This window comes from Talpa occidentalis, unplaced genomic scaffold (genome assembly GCF_014898055.3).
Source record: "Talpa occidentalis isolate TD23 unplaced genomic scaffold, MPIMG_talOcc4v2.1 talOcc4.2, whole genome shotgun sequence".
Classification (NCBI taxonomy): domain Eukaryota; kingdom Metazoa; phylum Chordata; class Mammalia; order Eulipotyphla; family Talpidae; genus Talpa; species Talpa occidentalis.
The window spans coordinates 96206668-96229059 of record NW_023602073.1 but is presented as its reverse complement, the minus strand read 5'-3'; the positions used below and the strand labels follow the sequence as shown (position 1 = coordinate 96229059).

Below are 22392 nucleotides of genomic sequence, written 5' to 3'. Positions count from 1 at the left end.
ATGTATTTCTTTCTAAGTTGTTTCACCCTTTAAAATATTTTTTAAATGTTAATACATGTTGCTTTTTTTCTTCCAAGAGTGCAATGCTTTATAATAATATAAACTTCATAATAATAAACACGGTTCTTTTCCCAAAATGGTTAGCCATCAGATTCATTATTGGAAGACAACAGAAGACCTAGTGTTTAGAGAGCTTGACAAAATCTTACAGATATAATATGGTAGAAAGCTGGAGATCACATAAGAAAATAGTTTCAGATTACATCAGAGAACTTAGAAAATTCAGATTAATTTATTCACTGGACAATATAAAAAACGTAAGCATATAAGCACATGAAATCAGAAGGGTAACTTTGTTGACAGTTTGCAAATATACTTGGCTAATCAAGAAATTCATTTTGCAGTGAAAATGAGGCTTTTAAAGCAAGAGAGGTGTTACTTGGTTGGTAGGAAGATGCAGGTAATTTGAAAGTGGGACAACTCTTGGCAAAGACTAGAAGATAGAGGATAGAGCATGGCAAGCATCTATATCAGCTAGCTACCCTGGTGGGAAGAGTGTAAACTGATATGCTAGGTGGTGAGGAAGGATTGCTCAGGTGGAACTACTTGTGTGAGACTTAATAGCAAGAATAATTTTGAAGCTAAAAAAAAACTGGTTATCATAGAAGGAGTTTCTATTTACCTTTGTATGATTGTTGAAGCCCAGTTGGTCTGTAATTGTGTTGATATTATGGATCACTGAACAAGGCTGGTAGTTTGGGTTGGTTATTGTGCTTTCCTTGAGGGTAAGGCTTTTGAAATTAACTCTGCTCCTTTAGGTTTAAACATTTCTCATTCTGATATCTTGTCTGTGTCTTGCTGCTGTAATCCCTAAGACAAGAAAAGGGGGTTAGGATGCCTCTCTTTTGAAATGGAAGGGTCAGAGCAGGCAGGGGGCTGTCACGGTTGTTTTCCTTTGTTAAAGAATTAGAACATGTGAGCGAATGGTTCCACCCCTCATTTTGTGAGCTGTTTTCCTCCGATATTTCCTAATTTTTCCCATGACGTTTCAGCCTGTTTCTTCACCAGATTGTAAGGCCTGAAAGACCCCATTGTTTCACAGGAGTGCGAGCTTGGGCACATTTGCTGCTCTGGCTGGCTAGGGTCTGCGTGTGGGTGGGATATGACTGAGGGATATGCAGAGAGGAGAATGTGTGGATCATATTCCTGATAGCAGCAAACATTTTCTGTTTATCAAGAATTTATAGAGTATCTTTTTCTTCAAGAAGATGCTTATTTTAAAAATATTTTTCACAAACTACAAACTATTCTGATCAACAGGAATAGGATTGTTCCATTAGGCTAAGGAAAGTTTTTTAATTCCAAATCAAATGGATGAAAGTCTTATACAAACTTTATTTCCCTTTCAGATAAACACAAACTTTTGTTCTTGTAATACACATACACAACTTAATGGCCCGCCCAGGATTTATGTGAGCTCTAGGATTAGCAGCCTTGCATATTCTGCCTGGCAAATCCCAGTTAGTGTGTACTTTTTGAGAATACAAAATATTAATTATAGTAGAAAGAAAAATGCAATAATAGAGAAACCACAGGTAAAAACTAAATATATTCTTTGAACAAAGGAAACTGATGTTTAATACTAATGAGGTTTTCTTTAAATGAAGTTAATGTATTATCATTATTTTAACTTCTAAGGAATTGGGGTCTGTATTTGATTAACAGTAACATGCCAGTAAATATACATTTATGTAGACTTCTGAAATAATATTTTCTGTCAGATTTATAAAGTCCTCCCTCAATTTGAAATGTTCTCATTGACAGCAGTGACACTGGGACCAAAAGTCAGTGTGGCATGTTAATTGTGCACATCTCTTCCCAAGTCCGTGTCCAGTGATTCCTGTTGGCACAACAGGAATCAGCCTTGTGGGGAGTATTTGCAGTGTGGAAATTGGCAAACACCACAAAATCAGAGCTGTCTACTATCAGAGCCTGTTTTCCTATCTTTAATAGCACACCACTATCCAAAGTGGTACTTGAAAATCCAGGAGTCTTTTCCTGAGACAATGAATGTGATGCTTCCCCTCAACACAACAGCCAGTATGAACCTTTTCAGGCCATGTGGTCGTCAGCCTGAAATTTGCCCACGGTTCACCATTTCACTTGGAATGAGAGTCTCCCTGTACCTAAAGACTCTGTGTTCTGGCTGCCCTTGGCCTCTTCCCTATCTCCATCACTCTTCTTCCGGCTCTCACCTCATTTTCTCCCATTTCTGTAGAACTTCTTGGGCCTGCTCCTATTCTTCGGCCCTTACTATAGAGCCGTGGTGCTCAAAGTTAGTGTGCATCGAAATTACCTGGACGACTTGCTAAAACAGATGGTTGAACCCCACCCATCATTTCAGAACCAGTAACACACTCCCATGTGTTGCCGATGGCCTTGGGACACCGCTTTGAGATGCACTGCCCTGAAACTCATCTCTAGGTTTCCTCTCACCTCATTCAAGTCTTTTATCCACTTTCACCTTCTCATCCATCTGATCATCCTATTTAAAATCGAAACCTTCATCCTCTACCAAGTTTCCAATTCCTCTGACCCCAGTCATTTATTGTATCCATCACCTTACAATGAAAATAATTTATTTTGTTTATTTGTGATTATTGTCTCTACTCCCCTAACAGGTAGGAAATTTTGTCAGTTTTCTTCACTAATGCACCTCAGGTCTCTAGAACAGTACCTGGCACAGAGTAGGTTTTTTGTAAATACTGTTGAAAGAATTAGTAAATGAATAACATCAGATTTGGTCCTAGTCTCTTTAATTCTAGCTCTCTAGAGCATTGTGAAATAGATCCTGAAGTTTTGTTTCTCAGCTCACTGCTTTTAGAGTAATGAGGGATGTTATCTGTCCTCTGCTAAGGTTTTGGAATGACATGATGATCCTGAAATAGTAGATGCACCAAATTATTGCTCTAGTTTACATTTTAACCTCCAAGGCCCTAGGTCAGTGGTCCCTGTGATACTAACGGGAACATTTAATTGTGTTTTGCTTTTAATATGTTTTAAACAATTTTATAGCCATAATAAAAACACATGCACACTTAAAATATGCTACATACCATATTTTAACACATTGGGAGCACCAATGTTGACCTTAAAATTAAGTTTCTTCTGCAGTTTGGCTTATATATTTGAGCTTTTTTATAAATGAATTATTGATCAGAAAGTTCTATACCACTGTTTTTTCAGATTCCAGTCAAATCATAAATTGACCAAGCAAATTCCTCCTGTTATCCTCAGCACACTTCACTACAAGTCAGGCAGAACACAGAGTCCCAGAGGGTATGGGCTTTTGTGTGGATCAGCGGTCAGTTGTACAATAAATAAACATAGCACATGTCATCTAGTGACATATATTCTGTTCCATGGTGCTGTAAGTACTCACTCAACGTTTTGGATTCTCCTCGACAAGTAATTGCCAAATTATAATTAATGATAAAATGTGAAACAACACGAACCTTAACTACTGCATTTTTTCAAATTTTGGGTTAGTTTAAGGCATGTTGTGAGATTACAAGTTGAATTGCTAAAGAACTATTATAATTCCCAACATAGCTATCTCTTGCTATTCCAGTTCACTCATTTCCAGAAATGAGATACAGAAGGTTTCCAGAGTGAGTTCTAGTACCAAAAAATATAGCATTATTCATGCCAATTTGATTTCTGTGTATCAGATAGTAAGTAGTAAGTGTTGCTGGGATAGCAAGTGATTTATCTGAATGTTTTTCTGCTTTCAGTTTGGTCCCTGAGTTTAAAGAGGAGAGGGATTCAGGTGGTATGTGAATCCCGTAGTTACCTGCTTGAAAGCCCCTCTCCCTGCAATCAAAAGTGCCACTGAATACATTATAGGGAAGCTATTAATTAAACTTTATGGAACATTTCATAGACCTCCTTGCACATCCTTCCATTAACACACTTAACACTGTTGTAATCTTTTGTTCTTTCTCCCACTTCATATTTGAGTCCCTTGAAAGGAAGACTTGTGTCTCATTCAGCCTGGCTTCACCAGTGTCTGAGATGACCTGGTCCATGATGGGTTTTCAGCACTTGTTTATTAATGATATTGCATTCCACAGCAGAGGGAAGCACGCTTGACAGGAATAATGCAACCTCGAATTAAATACAAATCAGTGACATTTCACACTAAAACTAAATGTGAAGTATTAAAAAACCCATGTAATAGGTCCATGATTTCTTGTCCTTCACTCCTCATATATAATCATTTAAAGTTTTCTGAATTCTTGTCAGAAAGATCTTTTGACTCTGATCCTTCCATGTCATCCTACTGCCATTCCAGCTAGTGACCTGGTTCGGAGCCTTGTTCTTCTCTTCATCCATTGCCTGTATGATGGAAGCAGCCTTGTCATCCTCTCCCACACCCAGCCCAACCTCTGCCCTTCCACACAGTTGTCTCCTTAACAAACAAATCCCAGCTAATCCTTTGGCCTACATTGCTTGCAAGATAAGTTGTACACCTGTGATGTATAATCCAGTGTCCACTAGCCACAGGTCACTGGTGAGCTCTTAAAATGTGGCTCATCCAAACCACACCCTACTTCAAAGACAGTATGAAAAAAAAAATCTCAATAATTTAAATGTTGATTCCATGTTGGAATGATACTTTAGACATATTGAGTTAATTAACCTATTATTAAAAAAACCGCTGCTTCTTTTTACTTGTTTGATGTGGCTACTAGAAAACATTTACTTATGTGTACGGTTCACTTTAGATTTCTGTTGATTCACTTTATATTTCTGTTGGTCAGTGCTGGTCAAAGCTGTATCATGACAAATAAAGTTTCTTATAACCTAGCCTCAGCTTTCCCTTCAACCTCATATCCTGACTGTTCTTGCTCTCCTCAGAATATCTCATAACCCTCAAAACTCATGTGGTTCATTTATACTTACAAGTTTTGAATTTTTCACATTTTGTTCCTTCTTTCTGAAATGCCCTTCCCTTTTTTTTGTTAGCTACCAAAAATCCTACTCAGATTTTTAGAACCTGACTCAGTTGTCCCCTGCAGGTGAAGCTATACGCCATTTCCTCAGAGTTTGCCACTTCTATGTGACAAGCCCTTAATGTGCTTGTCTTGCTGTTTTGCCATTTGGTGTCTTAAGTAGGTTTCTCAGGGGAAAGATGTACCTTACTCCTCTGATGACCTCTGAGGGCAGTACCTTGTGTGTACCTGGTGTGTTAATAAATCAACATTTATTAAATTAGTGTCTGATTTAATTCCATTCTACTGCATACACTGCTGTTTTCACTTGCATCTGACCTTGATCATCTGAACCATTGGCCAAGTAGGAAAATTTGGATGCTGAGATGGGCAACACTGGACCTCTGAGCCATGACCCCAATTTCAGAATTTTCTATTCAATAAAATGACCTCATTCTTGACTTGTAATTATTTGAAAATTGAACTGTTGAATTTATGATATCTTTGGATTTTGTGCAGATTGAAAGTATGTAATAGCAGTGTAAACAGCCACTTTAAATGTTTTGTTTACAGGGACTTCATATAATATTTTGTTCGAAGATTCTACTTCTAAATAAGTTTGAAATTTACTATTCTAACCCTAAATTTCATATCCATGTCCATTCTAGAAGTTTCATTTTGGTTTTGATAAGGTTTTTCTAGCATCACACATGTTCACTTAGAGCAAGACTTCTCAACTGTGGTTGCACTGTGGACACATCTGGGAAATATTGAAACTTACTGATGCCCAGGCCCAGCCCAGGGGTCCTGGTATAATTAGGCTGCACATGGTGGATTCTCAGCACATGTTTATTAGCGGGGCTCAGGCACCCGTACTTACAAAAAGATTAAGCACCTGAAATAAATGGACTCTACTGTGCATAAAGAACCAGGGACTTAACTACGAATAAGCGGAAGTTTTGCATTAGATCATTTTTCTTTGTATTGATATAGTGAGTAAAGGTGACATGGTCTGAGGTTTGTACTGTGATTTGCAGTTGAACACAGCATATAATTGAACTCTTCTTGGACAGTGTCCTAAGTCTTCTGAAATGTAAAGCAGAATTTTAATGTCGCCTATTGGTAGAAATAGCTAACAACAGACCTATTTCACATCATAGAAATGAGGGCTGACAAGGGCACTGAGTGTAAGATGCTTGCACAGGTAGAGTTCTTCCTGGCATCCTTGTTAGCCTGCAGGAGCTCTATTCCCCCCCATAGAACTGCCACAGCTTTGCCCTAGTGATGCAGTTGACATTCTGCTTAATCACTTTTTAATGATATTCGTCCTTTTGTTCTTGGTGTGTGAGAAATAAGATTTTTTTAGATATGGGAAAGAATTAACTTTCATTTCCTAGTGCAGTAAAATGGGGTGGCTCATACACAATATTCTTGTGGGAATGGGGTGGAGAAAATTACCTAATTTCTGTTTATTGAATGTCTCTTCATAGTTTTTAAAAAGTTACAAAGTACATGAGATTCTTAGCAGGAGATAACTTGACTTAAATACTTTGAACTATTGTAAGAAATTCCAGGGAATTCTGATGAATGCTCCAAGTCACTACTGTATACTATTAAATACAAATATAAGTAAGCGTGTTTTACAAATTCTCAGTTTGTTGAAAATGGCTATATGCTCTTATTTTTAAGTTGTATCTCTTTCAGTTTGGACTCTTTAGGAAAAAAAAACACATTTGGGATTGATCCCTTCGGGCAGAAAAAAAAATAGAATCCTTTCTTTAACTTGGTTATTTGTATGTCATCTGTGTGAGACTGATGTCATGCAGATTGAATGCAGAGACAAACTCAGGGTGTGTGCGCGTGTGTGTGTGTGTGTCTGTGTCTTAAAGCCCTCCTCTCAGAATATGAAGTGAGTGTGAAGGGCACCACAGCAACCCCTGGATCTGTCGAGAATGTACCTATTTTTAACATACTGGATCAAGTGTCAGTACACTATAGGAGGTGAGGAAGGGGTAGAGACCATGTTGTATGGATTCCGAGGATGGTAAACGACCCTCTGGTGTGTTTACGACACAGCTGTGCATTCTTAATGGCTCTGCTGCTGCCATGTCAGGTAAAGTTTTCTTTGCATGTGATGAATGACAGAGAATTCTTTAGCAGAGGGAACCAAAGGAGCTGGGAGGAGAAATGGGGAAGGAAAGAGCGGAAAAGAGAGAGAAAAAGAAACACACAGCTCCAGAGGGAGATAGTCTGTGCTTTGCAGTTGCTTGTGTGGATAGAAACCAGATGGTGAGCTGGAACACCCGCTTGGCTATCTGAGGAGCCAAACATATGGTTAATGGTCGGGAGAAATAGCTTTCAGAGCCAGGGCTTTGCTGACTGCTTCATATTACAGATTGTTACAGTGTGTCATTACATTGCCAGCCTAAGTGCTTAATACCCACTGCGGGCGCTGGGCACACACTTACAAGAAGGACTTTTAGCTCTTTGCTGGCTCTGAATGCAGAAGTGACATCATAGGGAGGCTTAAAATGTCTGGTGTTGGGAGGTAGGGAGAAGGGTAATTTTGTAGTGGAAACAACATAGTTTTTTTCTTTTTTTTTGCAAGCCAAGCCTTCACTCCACTGAACTCTACTGTTTTTCTGAGAACCTTTTTATAAGTCTCTCTCCACCCCTCCCTAACACACCAACATATATACTCCCCCCTCCTCCCTTCCCCTCCCCCCCCACACACTCACTCACACTCTCATACACACGCACAGTTTAGAAACAGAAAACTGCAACACAGGCCATGTCCCCCCATCCCAGTGGACCTGACGGGCCTCTGCCCGTTTCACCTGATGCCACACCACTGCACTCATAGGTCCTGCATTTGAAGTTTCTGTTTGGGGAGCTTTGGGCAACAGCAGGCCTGTGTTATCTAAGGAACTGCTGAGCCCATTCATCTGCTTTTCACGGCCCGCTTCCTTTTATTTTTAGCCAAATCCGTCAGGCCTGACAGGCGGGTAATTCGAGCCAGAGAAAGGGCAGAGCTCCAGGTCCTTTCCACAAAGCAATTCTTCTCCTCCCTCCTGGGAGGGCTCCAGACTTGGCCTGCTTCAGGCAGATGGATTTGTTGAGTCATGTGAGATCATTTACACAAAAACACAGTGAGGCAGTGGAAATTAAAAAAAAAAAAAAAAAAGGGGGGGGGAAGAGGAAAGAGGAGGGAAACCAGGGGAGTGTGTGCTGCCGTGGCTGCTGGGGAGCGTAGGAATTTTGCAGCGAGGCAGCTAGACTGAGGAATGCCGTAGATTCATTTGTGTATAAGGTAATGTCTAGTTTACACAGTGGGGTGGAGCCAGGCTGGAGAGGCGCCTCAAACAACTTGCCTGTATTTAAAAGAGGAAGGGGGTGGGGGGAAACTTAAAAAAAATTTTTTTAAAGCATCACCCACCAAACAAAGACCACACTGTTGACAGTGTGGGTTCCAGTAGCGGTAAGCTACCAACTGGATGGTGTATAGAAAATGAGTTTGCTCTGTGATGTAATACAAGTTTGCTTTGTCCTGACTCCAGCATGACTGAGGCAGCAGGAGAGGGAGGAAAATTGGAACAGGACTCTTGGTTAATGGTTTCCAGAGATTATTTCTCAGGACTTGGAGTAGAGAGAGGAAAGTGGGATATTGTGGAGAATGGCTTTGAGGTGTACCATAATTGCGGTAGGTAAAATAAAGTCCTTACTATGGCTTCTTTGCTCAAGAGGAATTGAGTAATGATTTTGAAATGCCAAGAAAGGTATCACTTTTCCCTACCACGATATTCCTTTTCCTCTAGCTGCTGGGACATTCAGAAAAGTCCAATCTTACATCCTGGCAAACAGTATTAATATGTAGTTGATCACCTTTGTTTACTATTTATACTATAAGCCTTTAAAGCATTCCATGAAAAATTGTCTCCTTGCTCATTCATGAAATTCTTTTTCCCTTTTCACGTTTGTTTACCTATATTTAGATGTGCTTGGGTGGGGATTTTTCCTTCTTGTGCTGGAATTAAAGAGTTCTTGTGAGAATCATGACGGAGTGTCACTACTTTTCACCAAAAGTAATGAAAGGATGCTATGTGAAGGAAAAGGGTGGGATATTTTGAAAGTTACTGAAAAATTTCATTAGGACGCATTTCTGCAAGTCTGCATTTATTTAGAGCCCTGCTTTGCAGCTATTTTTATTAGCCATCTTAGAATATAGGGTAACATCACCATCATATTTTGTTGCTACATAACAAGTTGAAACATTTTACCATTTTTTTCCCATACCCAATGTACTCAAATTACCCCTACAGCTTTAGTAATCATGGAACTTAGCTCATGAGTTCCTTTTGTTAATAGTCACCACTGAATTGTGATAGTAGGTAATAGTAAGTCCTCAGATCACCCCTTTACCTGGAATAAACAGCACTCACAATGGTGCTGCTACAATAGTCCTACATTGAAGCAGTGCTAATGGGCTTGCTCTGCATAGTTAAGACAGTTTGCATTTATTTTACTCCAGGAGAGAACTGCAGATTTTTGTGGTTGTTAATTGTGCCCATTTTCACTGCATGATGTCCACATGATGGTAATGTGATAAGAGTTATAATTATTCTAAACAATGCACATCCTTCAGTGTTCCTTCTCCATCCAGCCTTCTTAGTCCCAGCACTGTGGATCAGATCACCCTATTTATGGTGCGGTGTTTAATAGCATCCTTGGCCTTTACTCTCTGGATGCCAGTAGCACCTCCCCCCAGGCATAACAACCAGAAAGTCTCCATACATTGTCAAATGTCCCCTGGGGGACACAGTCACCCCGGTTCAGAACCACTGCTTTACTCTCCTGTTGTTTCATACTGAGGTTTATGTCTGATGCTCTATGCTTGCCACCTATCGAATGGTTTCATCTCAGATTCATTCTGATGATCCACTTTTACTTTTCTCCTCCATCCAAATTCTCATCTTTGACTTGGAAGTTCATTCTCTACCTCGGGAACTGGGCACTTGATTACTTCTGACATTGAACTAAGAGGTGTAAAATAACATTTCCCTTCCTGCCATTTATCCTAAAAGTGAGAACCCATGTTAGGTGACATTTTCGAAAGCTCAAGCAAGGGCATTTTAGGGGAACTTTTTTTCCCATCAGATCTAGAGTTTTGTTACACTTGGAATCCTGGTTTTAGCAGGTGGAATCCTTCAAGGCTGCATTGTAGTGACTTTCCCAGAACTGTTCAAGAGGAAATGGCCCCACAGACGGAGCTTGGGGATGTTGACATAAGAAAAAAGGGAACTTCTCTTCAGAGACCAGAGCTGAGAACCTAGGCCACAAGTGCACTGGCTCTCTCCAGGCTCACCGCCCTCATATCCAGCTCTAGAGAGGGAGAAAGATAGTGACGACAGTTCTGTTTTTGGAGCAAAGCAGACATCCTCCCCATCCTGGTGGCTGTGGTCTCAGAAGCTGGAACTCTCGTTAAACAGGAATGTGGAGCTCTCCACAGGCTAAGGCAGGCATAAATTTCCTCTGTTTGTTTTGTGAGACTAGTGTCGACTGCTGTAATGAGATCAGAGGATACCCCAGGGACGAGGCCTCCAGGTCAGCTGCTGGAGCAGTGTTCTGTGGCTGTTCTCTTGGCTGCTGTTGTAGAACACTGTGATTCTGCAGACCATGGAGTGATGTGGTGAGGTTGTGGGCCCTTGTCTCATTTCTTACCTTCTCTGCCTCTCTAATGCTGCCAAAACATCAGCTTGTGGTCATCCAAGTCTAAATCATGGGAAAGCTAATGTAAGGCAGATTCCTTTCCTCAAAACTAAGGACAAATTTAGTTGTATGTGGAAAGTGCAGCCTTGTGCTGAGAGGTGACTGCTTCCTGGGAGTGAGAGCTTGCACTGCTGATGCTGGCAGAGGGTAGCTTTTTCAATGCCCAGCCCACCTTTAAGCTCTTTCTTACCTGACGTCACTCTGTTGTGAGGAAGAATTAGTATATGAGTCACAACAATATAGCATATGCTACAAAGAATGTATTTCTGGCTCCAGTTTGAATTACAACTAAATGGCTACATAGGGGAACCTAAATACTGCAGAACTGAATTTAGGGAACCCCAAACTGGACATTCTGGCAAAAGAGTATACAAGCTGATGCAGCCCAAATCACTTCTGACACCTTACCCCCACCACACACTCTGAAATCCTTAGTACTTGGATAATAGAAAATATTAAGCTCATGGTGAACTTAAAAGCAGGAAAGGGAAATTTCCTGTTGCCAGAAGACATTGGCCCCAGAATGACTCACACCTGGTGACAGGCTCCAGGTTCTGGGGACTCTGGTGTTTGTACTCACATGGGAACTATTTGCCAAAATGAGGCAAGAAGAAATCTCCACTCCACCCCTCCAGACTCTGTCTCGGGCTTTGAGTCTGTGTGTTTGTGGCACTGGTGTGAGGAGATGAAAATCTAAGGTGACATTCGAATAGCTGTGGGGTCTGTAGTTACATTACCTGCATGGTGTAGGACCTTCAGTTATTTTAACATAGAAATTAAACTGGTTTGAAAGCCCTAGGACCCTGATAGAGGCAAGCACTAGATCCCTGTGGAGAGAGGTTCAGCATCCGAGAATGTGGTAAACTCCCCACCCCTCAAAAAGAACAAATCACACTAAGGAGAAACTGATATCAGAAAGTACAGAATTCAAGCCTCAGGAAAGCAGAGATTAACAGTGAGTCCCCGAGATTGCTTTTGGCAAGGCCCATCAGACCAAATTGAACTTTATTCTGAGGATTAATGAAAGTTTCTTCCCAGAGGAATATGGCATGACCCCACTCTAGCTTACTGAGCAGGTGAGTCTCAGTTGTAAGGACTAGGCCCCAATAAGGCACAGCTCCTCACTGCAGCTTGTTCTCAAGGCATTCTTGAGAATATTTAAATTCCTTAATTGGACACTTTTTACTGGAGGGAGAGCTGATGAGCTTCTTTAAGGAGATACATTTCCAGTGATTTCCCTTGTCATTGCATCCTTCTTAGAGGGTCATTCTGAAGTAACCCACTAACTATGCTTTCGATTGAGTTCTTTTAACTTCTCACCAAATCACAGGAAATGTGTTTGCCTGGATTGTTCAGCAAACCCCAAGGGAGAGGGAAGCTGAGATTGTTTGAAGTTTTGTGGAATTCTTTCAGCATAAAATCAAAGAAACCTGAGTAAGTCAGACATGCTTGCTCAACCTTTGTCCTAGCTGAATACAACTCAGCCTTCTCAGTGCAAAGTGGAAAAAAGAATTAAGGGTTACCGAGCACTCTGGATAGCCACCAAGTATACCCCATGCAGTCACATGTGCTGTTGGCAAACATGAGTTGATAAAATTAAAGCATGAGTCTTTATTAATAGGGTGATGACATCTCTTGTTTAATTTTTCCTTCTGAGACATGCAAAGAGGACCCAAATAGTACCCTGTTGACCTAAAAGTGACGCCGTACTTCTCAAGAGAAAAACCCTTCGGCCTTTTATTCTTAATTTGGCCCTGTTTTTTTACATCTAGTCTCAAAACATTCTGGCCAAATGAGTAGAAACATTGACATTAAAGCATCACAAGAGGATAGAATGAAAAGAATAGACTAGAATGTCAGATTGAAGGAATGCCTTCCTAAAATAAACATTTATCTTAGTTCAGGCTGCTGAAACAGAATACTGTAAACTAGGTGATTTAGACAACAATTTCTCGTGGTTCTGGAGGCTGGGAAGTCCAAGATCAAGGTGCTAATTTGGTTCCTGGCACGGCTGCTCTTGTAGACAGCCGCCTTCCTGCTATGTCTTCTCATGGCAGGGAGAGGGAGGGGGTACCGCATGCATGTGGGCACAGGCTCTCTGGTATCTCTTCTTGAGTGGCACTAATCCCATTATGGGAGCTCCACCCTCATGACCTCATCCAAACCTAATTACTTCCCAAAGGTTCTGTCTCCAAATACTATCACATTGGGGACTAGGCAACATCTGAATTGGGGTGGGAGGGGCACATTCAGCCCATAACAACATTATAATTAGATTTTGCGTATATTAAGTACCTACTGTGTGTAAGGCAGTGAGATATAGTTGTTGGCCCTTTGGGTATAAAACTGACAAGATTGGGCCTCCCCTGGTGGCGCAGCGGTTGAGCACTGGGCTGTGAAGCTGCCTGCCTCCTCTGCAGCGCCGGTTTGATCCCCGGCCGCCGGTGAGGGTCCCACATGGCGCGACAGACCTCTCCTGCCGCCCGCTGCTCCCCTCAGCAGTGTGTTTTCGTCAGTCTGCCTGTTCTGTTCCCCGCTCTGGCTCTGGTGAATTCTCTCACCCTCCCGCACTTCTGACTGTACCCAGTGCTTGTATAAATAAATAAATCTTTAAAAAAAAAAAAAAACAGACAAGATCTCTTACATTGAAACACTTGTGATTGACTAGAGTGATTGAGAGGTAAACACCTATGTGGAGATATATGTAGAATGACGCGGTGTTAAGAGGGTGGTGATGGGAGCAGGGCCTCACCCTTTTTGAACACAATGCATCTTCATGTTACTCCATCTCACACTCAAAACTGTCTTAGGAAATACAACTTTCCAAAATTTTATGGATGAAGGAATAGCGACTCCGAGGGGGTTAGTAGCTTGCCAAAATCATGTATCAAGAGACAGAGTTGATATGTAGACAAACTAATTTGATTCTCAAGCCCTTTGCCTGCTCTTCCCAGTACACTCTGCACTCTTTCCCACACACCTACTTGCTGGACTCAGTGATGCCACAACGTTGCAGCCCTAGAGGGTTCAGGAGGTAGGTTGGAAGCCTTTAGCCCTAGAGATTTGAAGGAACAAACCCCACTCCGCCTCTGCAATGGACATGAAAGTGTACTGTACAAGATGCAAACTGGCCACCCAATCCAACCCCTGTAGGATTTTCAGAGCATTATCGTAAATTGCCAGCATTAAAAAACAAATGATTCTATATAATCAATCTCTCAGCTTTTGGACTCTTCGTTTTCAGAAGCTCTGGGAACATGTGCCTTGTTAATTTTTTCCTGGCGGTACAGTTGAGTAGTGGACTCTCCTGCCCTCCCCCGCCCGCCCCCCAACTCCTCATTGATTCTCCCGCCTGACCCTTACTCATCTCATTCTTTCTCAACCTGTGCAGGCATCTGAAATTGCTTCCCCTGGTTTTCATAGCCCCCAAGGCAAAAAAAAGTTGACTGAGCCAGGTAACCATTTGGGAGCTCTTCTGCACTGTCCCTTTAATTAAGATTTTCCTAAATCATTGGGAGTCTGAGATGAACTTTCATAAAGTGATAACCCTGAATCCCAACGTTAGATATCCTGACTTAGGGTTTGACCAAGTAAGGACACCCTTGCATGTGTACCAAAAGTAGCAGTGGACACACACCAACTTGACACTCCTGGCCCTTTCCTGAACTTGATTTCTGTCCATCTGGCACTCAGGGCAGTTTTTTCTTTTACCAACAGTGTGTCTCTCCTTTATAATTTACAAGTCTCTCATTTCCTCATCCTTATCGCAATTTCCTGTTGAACCAGCCATAATACTTGTGCTGGTTATAATTTCAGATTATTAATTTTCAAATTGACTAACCTATCCTTGGGGAAGAAAACATTAGATGATACTTGATGGGAAGATGCTCTCACTTTCTGGCTCGGTTTGCATGTTTTCCGTGGCATGCTGTGAAGGCAGGGCACCTCCGATTCAAGGCAGAATGGCAAACCCGTCCAGTCTCTTGGAACGGAATTAGGCTCTGGCATGTTTGCTGCCTGAATGTGCGGGAGGTGCAGACACCAAAGTCCTGAGGAATCATAGCCTAAGACTGCTGTAACTTTGAGGATGGAGAAAGATAATGCAAGAGGAGCTCAGGGAGCTCTCCCCCCATCTTCTTCAGGAAGAAAGGAAGGAATCAGCTGGGGAAGTCTCTGCTTTGGGGCAGGAGGCAAGGCTGTTTGTGACTTTACCTTTAGATCCTTTCATCTCAGTACCATGCCCGTTACTGTGGGAGTGAGTGATGGGATGGTTTGAAACACAATTGGTCTCACATTTATCCAGCCTTGCATAAGAATTGTCATCAAAGGTTGTCAAGAGTTAATGTCAGAGACATGAAACAGGGTGGAGGATATTAGAGATCTTTCTCTCACGTCTTTTTTTTTTAATTTCCCTGGCTCCTACATCATACATTTAGAGAATTTCCTCTAGACTCTTGTTGGTTTGCCTTTTCAACCTTTTCTCAATAAAGCCTGTTTGTCTTTTTATTACTTCACTTAGTTCTTCCCCACAAACTCTTGGGTCCCCATGTGCCAGCCTTCTAGTCAGGCTGCTGGATTCAGTGGTAAGGAGGGGACAAACAGGGCCATTCCAGAGACTCACCTCAGGGTGCATTATATCTAAAAGCCAGGGATACTTTTCTCACTGTGAGGGGTGACCTCCTCACTCCCTGTTACCCATAAGAGTGCCTCAGCTGCCCAGCTTTGAGTTGTATCACAGAAAGCTTCTAGAATGAACATACAGGGAGGGGCTGGGGGATTTGGATTGAGAAGAGTTTAACACATCATATTCCATTCTGTACTGGCAATAAGCATTAATTGTATTTTCAAGAGCCAAGAAATAGCACAACACTCAAACGCCAAGCCTTTGACACGCTTAAGCTTCTCTTAAGATTAAGGAGAGTAAAATCAAGTTGGCTTATACCTCTATACCACATTAGCAGTGATCCAGGTAAAATAGGTTTTTCTCTGTGGTGGGTGGAGGTTGATGGTAAATAAATAGTGGTGAAACAGGTAGGCCCGGTCTTCACTTTACTCCAACTCCTACTTGCTGACTGACACCTGGGCCATGAGAGCGTATGATGTGGCATCGTCACCAGGAGCCTGAATCTCTCAGCCACCTCCACAGGGAGACCCTGGCTGGTGAGCGGCACTTAACCACACCACAGAACCTGTCTCTAGGTGTCTGTTTTCTCATCTGCCATTTGTTTTTCTCCTTTCTTTAGAGCCTTTGCTTTTCATTCTCTCTTTTATCTCTTCTTACTTGCCTGTTTCTACCTTTCTTACCCACATTTCTTTACCCACCTGGAGAGATGAATGACATTTCATCAACCTTTTACAAGTCTCAGGTTGCCCACAGGCTTTGTTGTCCATGGAACTGCTTCTATTAGGATCACACAATGGCTTCTGGGATTGACTTTCTCAAGAAATCTTTCAGGGTATCTGTACTTTCCTGTAGCTTCATATCAATAGACTCCAACTTCCTGAATGATTAAAAGGAAATATTGAAAAATAGAATGAGAAAGAAAATTCCCATAATTTCTACCATGATAACGCAAATATCTTTTTTCCTAATGCTTTATATTTAAGATGCAGTCGCTTTTTTAAAGCTGTGGATTTCTATAACCTTCTTCATACACCAAAGTGGCTACAAAACATGCAGGTTCTCTTTTCAAAGGAGATTGAAATGACTTGATAAAACAAGGCCAGTCTTTTGGTTGCTGTCCAGAAGCGATTGACCCAGTTTCTAAAACTGGCGTCTGTTTGCTGAGGTGTTTTCTGTTAATGGTGGTCAGAGAGAGAGAGAGAGAGAAAGAGAGAGAGAGAGAGAGAGAGAGAGAGAGAGGAGAAAGAGAGCACTTTTGTGATGGGTGATGGGACAAGAGTATTTTTTTATACTGTTTGGTCTTTGTAAATATTTTAATTCAATAGTACCTTGAAATGAAGTCACCCTTAGCTCTGGGTCTACAGCCTATTACAGCACAATTGAGAATCCTTTTTCCTTTTTCTCCTGGTTTCCTAATTAGAAAAAACTACCACTCAGATTGATAGTAGTACTAAATAAGAGTATATAGTGTGCATTGTACAGTTTTGAGTGCTACATACTTTATGATATTCCTAACAATATTTTTTAAAAGATTTACAGTCCTGGGCATTAAAAGATTTTCCTTTCCTCACCCCAGCGCCCCCCCCACAAAAAAAACCCAAAGGCTATCTGCAGTGATTATCAACGGTGTTTTTAAAAATCCGATGTTGAAAGTCTACATCACACTCAGCTCTGTGAATAAGAGCAAAGACAACAAATCCATTAATAATATTTATTAAAAACTTTCTACATGGCTAATATTTCCCTTGAAGAGATTTTAGTATGCTTTGTTGTAGAGCCAACACTCATGAAAGTGACATAAAAACACTTAAATTGGGGGACATGGGGAAGGGCTTTAGAGCTAGCTTAGTGCAAACTGCACATCCAGGTTCTGAGGAAGTGGGGATTGTGGCATGATGGAGATGGGTGGAGTTCCTCGGGGAAATTATGTTCAAGAATCCTTGTCTGTTTACCATTATCTTCTTGTGCCCACCTTTCCTGTGTTGATACCAGCGTGTCCATTTGAATGGGATTGTGACGTTAGGCATCTCTGCAAGGCTTCTGGACAAGCTTCTCAGAAAGTCCTAGACCATAGTTTTTAAATGGATAGAGCAAATCCCTCTTTAAGGGAACAGCGTGCCTGGACCTCTGCTTAAAGCTCAGACATTCACTAGAGCATGTACTTCTGGAAATTCAAAGACTAAAAGTTATACACATAAATGTTTCAGTCACTTTAAGATTGATTAGAATTACATACTGAATTTTCTTGACTTTGAAGCAGTGATTATCCAGGCATTATATGGGATTGTTTGAATGTATTTAGGCCATAGTTTGGAATTCATGGTCTCTCCGTGTCGTACATCATTGTTAAAATATGTTATTGCTGTGACTGAATGTGGTATTTTGTTTGGAATCAATGTGTCTCAAATGGCCAGGGGTGATCTGCAATTTCTTCTCCCTATATTCTTATTTATAAAAGGAATTTTAATAATGTTATGTTCAATAATGTTTAATAATGTTATGTTTAATAATGTTATGTTATGTAATAATGTTATGTTATATTTAATAATGTTATGTTCAACAATGTTGTGTAGGAGTTTATCTTTTGAAAATGTAAATTGTAGAATCATTTTAACAGTCAAAGAGCTTAATATGGGAAATACAGCCTGGACTTCTTTGCATCCTGACTCAGTTAGCAAATGTGCCAGCACCTCATGTCATTCTCTCATAGACCAAGACTGATGCTAAGAGCGAAAGGTGATTGTAGTGAGAGTTATGAGTACTTTCTCCTTTTCCTGCTGAATATATTCTATATTATTATTACATTATAGTTAATAATTTTAAGAAGCACTGAAATTCCAATTCAACTTTCAATTTCAGTCTTGTTTGGAAAGGCTTATTTATAAATTTTCCTCCTTAGATGCAACCTGAAAAAAATAAATAAGGTGATTGTAAGGAACTTTACAATGCTTTGTTTTCCTCTAAAATTCCACAGACATCTTTCAAAGGAAACTCCTACAAATCTGGTTAAATGGTAGAAGATATTTTCTTTCTACTTTTCCTTAATATCTGACAAAGCACCCTGGAACTATATAGCTATTTTACTCCAAAATGCAATCAAATGAATCAGAAAACCTACCTATAGAACCACGAATATAGATAAAAATATTAACTTTTAAGCTACTTGAGGGGCACGTGAATCCTCTTGGTTTATTTGGCTCATGGAAAACTAGCCACCTGAATTTCCTTGTGGAACATTGTCTTCCAAGGAGCTCTGGAAGGTTCTATCTATTAAACCCTGGCAGCGATATGTATAGTCAGGCTCTAGTAAATGCCTGTCTGTTCTTTTATTCTTTGGCAGCAGGGGAAGGCATTGAGGTCTGGCACATAGTAGGTGCTGCGCAGATGCTAAATCTTTTCCCTTCCTAAGAACATCAAAGTCTAAAGTAGAAACTCCTAAATAATTGACCTCTCTAGCTTAGTGAACACTATATCCTCAGTACCCATAACCTCATAAGTACTTAAAAAAGAGTAACTGATTGAATGCTGTCTCTGTCCCAGTGTAGCTATACTCACTCTGAGCATTTAATATCCAACTTTTTCTTGACCACTGAGTGCCCAATGTCTGTGGCCACAAGACTCTCGATTTGACTTTGTTCAATATGGTAGCCACTAACCAAGTGTTGCCATTTACATTTACATTTCATTAAAATTATATAAAATTGAAAATTCAGCCTTCTATTGTACTTACTACATTCCAAGTACCCTCTGGCCACATGTGGCTAGTGATTACCATATTGGATGGCATAGTCATGGAGCACTGCCGTCATGGAAGAAAATTCTACAGGACACAGGACTGCTCTGTGCCTTCCTGAATGCTGGCTGATGAATTTTCTTTTTGTGTCCTCAGCACTGCTGTCTGCTTTGGGAAGTGCGGTCTACAGGAACAAGGAGAATCTTCAAGAGGTGCCTCACATTGTGACATGTCTGATCCTTTGCTCCCGTTCCTACAGCATGAACAAGGTAAGAGGAACTTGAAGGAACCAGCCCTTTTTTCTTCTCTCAGTAACATGATTTTTTCCTGAGTGCATAATATGTACTTTCAATGGTTTGAGGTGGTTACTTTCTCCTGCCAGAAGCATTTTAGAGGTTGGAGAGTTGTGTGACCCCAGAAAGCAATGTTTTTTGTACTGGTCACATGAACTGATGGCCACTGGATGGTTGTAGAGTCTTCCAGAGATATCACTTGTGTTTCCCAGAGCTCTCTGAGCAGCTGAAACATTGGTTGTTAACATGGATGAGTTGGCATGAGTATTGGAAGAGTGAGACTCTTCCACATGCTAACTTTGGTTGCCTTGGGTAAGTGGCTTAATTTCTCTGTGCCTCACTTTCTCTGTAAAATTGTGGTGATAATGGTATGTCCATTATAATGTTATTATAAATATAAATGAGTTAATATGTGCTTACTATAGTGTCTGTCCACATGGTTAGCATTTGATAGGTAATTGCCTCTGTTGTTTTTTAAGTTGGGGGATATTGTCCCTTAGACATTGTTTTGAGTCTTAGGTACATACACAGGTCGCCATTTTTTCCATGATTGATACAGTGAGTATTGGTTTATTACCAGATGGATACTCTGGGAATAAACAATGAATGAGGCTTAATTCTTGCATTCCATTGGTGAGAATGTGGGGGCAACATGGCTAGTATTTTAATGAGGTAAGTACCAGAAACTCTGGCACATCCAGCTTTGGGGGATCTGGAAAAGACGATATAGAGGAGGTGACATTTTGAGTTGAATCCTGGATGATAAGTAATTTCTTGGACATAGAAGTAGGACTAGGCATTCCAAGTAAAGAAACCATCCTGTGTCTGTCGGCACAGAAGCATACAAGAAAGTCCGGAAAACAATGAGTTTGGTATGGCTGGAGCAGGATTTCTCAACCTTGACACTGCTTACATTTGGGCCAGTTAATTCTTTGTAAGATGGAGGCTGTCTTCTCTATTGGCGGACTTTAGTAGCATCTCCTACCTGCATCTCAGTGGTGAAACCAAAAATGTCCCCACACAAAATCCAGTATCCCTTCAGGGAACAAAAACACCCCTGGTTGGGAACTACTGCTCTGGTGGAAGATTGCAGACACAAGCCCAAAGTAGGAGGTGAGGAGCTGATTCTGGGAGCTACTGAATTATTTCAAACAAGAAAGAGGCATTTCCAGAGGTTTGTAAGAAGAGATAAGTTACTTCATTCTCTATGGGTTATGATTGAGTTAAATAGCACTTACAGGTGGTTTGGTATTTAAAAGGTACTATGGAATCCATGAACTTCAGAAAGTTAATTGATCGTGTTGGGATTCTAGTACTAAGAACTCTTTCCAGTGCTATTTTTTTCTCATAGCCATTTGTTTGGTTTCTCAGGAGAGACTGTTTTGCCTCATCTGAAGAGTAGGAAGGAAAAAAAAAAAAAAAAAACAATGAGGCAATTATTTTTTGAGAGGTTTTTGTTTGAGACAAGTCAAAGAGAAGAAAATCTTATGCTGACTCCCCCCCATCCCCACACACTTAAATCTGTACCTTTAAGCAGCCTTTGAGAAGTGAGCTTTGGGAATAGTGGAAGGTATTTTGGAAGACTCTTCCCGAAGATCATCATTGAAGAAAGAATTTGAGGATCTCTATCATTATAGTCACTGCAAACCTTGGCTTTTATTATTTGGAGTTTGGTGTACTGAAAAGCTAAGACAGCTCTTGGGAAATCTCTGGTTGGCAAGCTCAGTTTGCTGTGACAGCCCTGCCCTAAGTTTCTCCAGGGCGACTCCAGGCCTGATGTCATGGGTTGGCTCTTAACTCACAGCTGGGAAACAGGCTCAGAAATTTCAAGTGTCTCGGTAGGTGTGTCTGTTGCTTGGGAAGTTATGTTCTGCTTGAGAGGTGCACTGAGTGCTGTATTTCATGTTATTTCAACTTAAAGTAGTGATTAAGCATACTATGTACCTTCCTAGGTCAGTATTTTTCTCATGGTTTTTCTTAGCATAACACAAAGACTAGGTCACCGTCTGGAGGGAAACAGATCTTCTTGGCACAAATAAAACTAGACAATTCAGATATGTAAATTAGAATCTTGGGAATATTTTTGTAGGTTTGATTGATTTTCTAAGTAGATTTGTTCCTAGAAAGTGAGAGATACTTAGAATGGGTACTTTCCTTGTCCTTGGATGTGCACTGTGATACTGTCTTCCCTTTCCAGATCCCAGCTGGCTGACGGGACACTTTAAGTAGGAGGCTTTGGGTTAGAGAGTGACGGCAGCATTCTAGGGTGCAGTGTTATTCCTCTGCAGTGCCAATTAGGCATGGGCGGCTCTTTTGGATCAATCAGAGATGATACCTCTAGAAATTATGAGATTACCCCCCCCCCACCAGAGGCATTTTTGCCTCAGTTAATAGATCTATGCTTATGATCAGTGAAGCACTGTCACCAGGTAGGGTCTTCATTCCTCACAGTCTTGAACTTCTGTCTGTTTGAGGGTCTGAGGGCACACCAGGAAGTTGTGCAGTTCCTGCCTTCAGCTGCCTTGCTTGCTGGTGTGTGCATGTGGCTGAAAAGAAAAAAGGAGGGCCTTCCCAGCCACAAAGCTCACCTTATGCCTGGTGCCATTTCTGAGGTTAGTGGACATGGGATGTGTTGGTTTGATATGCATATCAATGGATATTTTATTAATATCATAAGCAGCTTTAAAAATCGTTTTATGTTCTAGCCTTACATGTTAAATAAACTGTGGGTACACAAATTTCTTCAAGGTATCCGTTCTCTCTGCCCTGTCTGTGGATTTGAACCCATCTTTCCAACTTCTATACTCTCCTTAGAGCTTTGGGCAAGATTTGTTTGCTGTAATATTTCTACCTTCCTATAAGCTTTCCAACCTTTGTGTTGATCAAAAACTTTATAATTTAGGATTTATAAAAGTTTTCGTTCTTCTTTCTCGGTCCTTCTTTTGTTATTACATATACCTATGTATTATATACAGTATCAAA

The 22392-nt window shown here is 40.8% G+C and overlaps 1 protein-coding gene across 2 annotated transcripts in view; it reads left to right on the top strand.

Moving 5' to 3' along the window:
* Window positions 1–22392, top strand: part of BACH2 (BTB domain and CNC homolog 2) — a 338428-nt gene that overhangs the window by 56376 nt on the left and 259660 nt on the right. For both annotated transcript variants that reach the window (XM_054699033.1, XM_037520113.2), the window contains exon 2: window positions 19274–19386. The gene's annotated coding sequence lies outside the window, so the exon portion shown is untranslated. The remainder of the gene's footprint in view (window positions 1–19273; window positions 19387–22392) is intronic.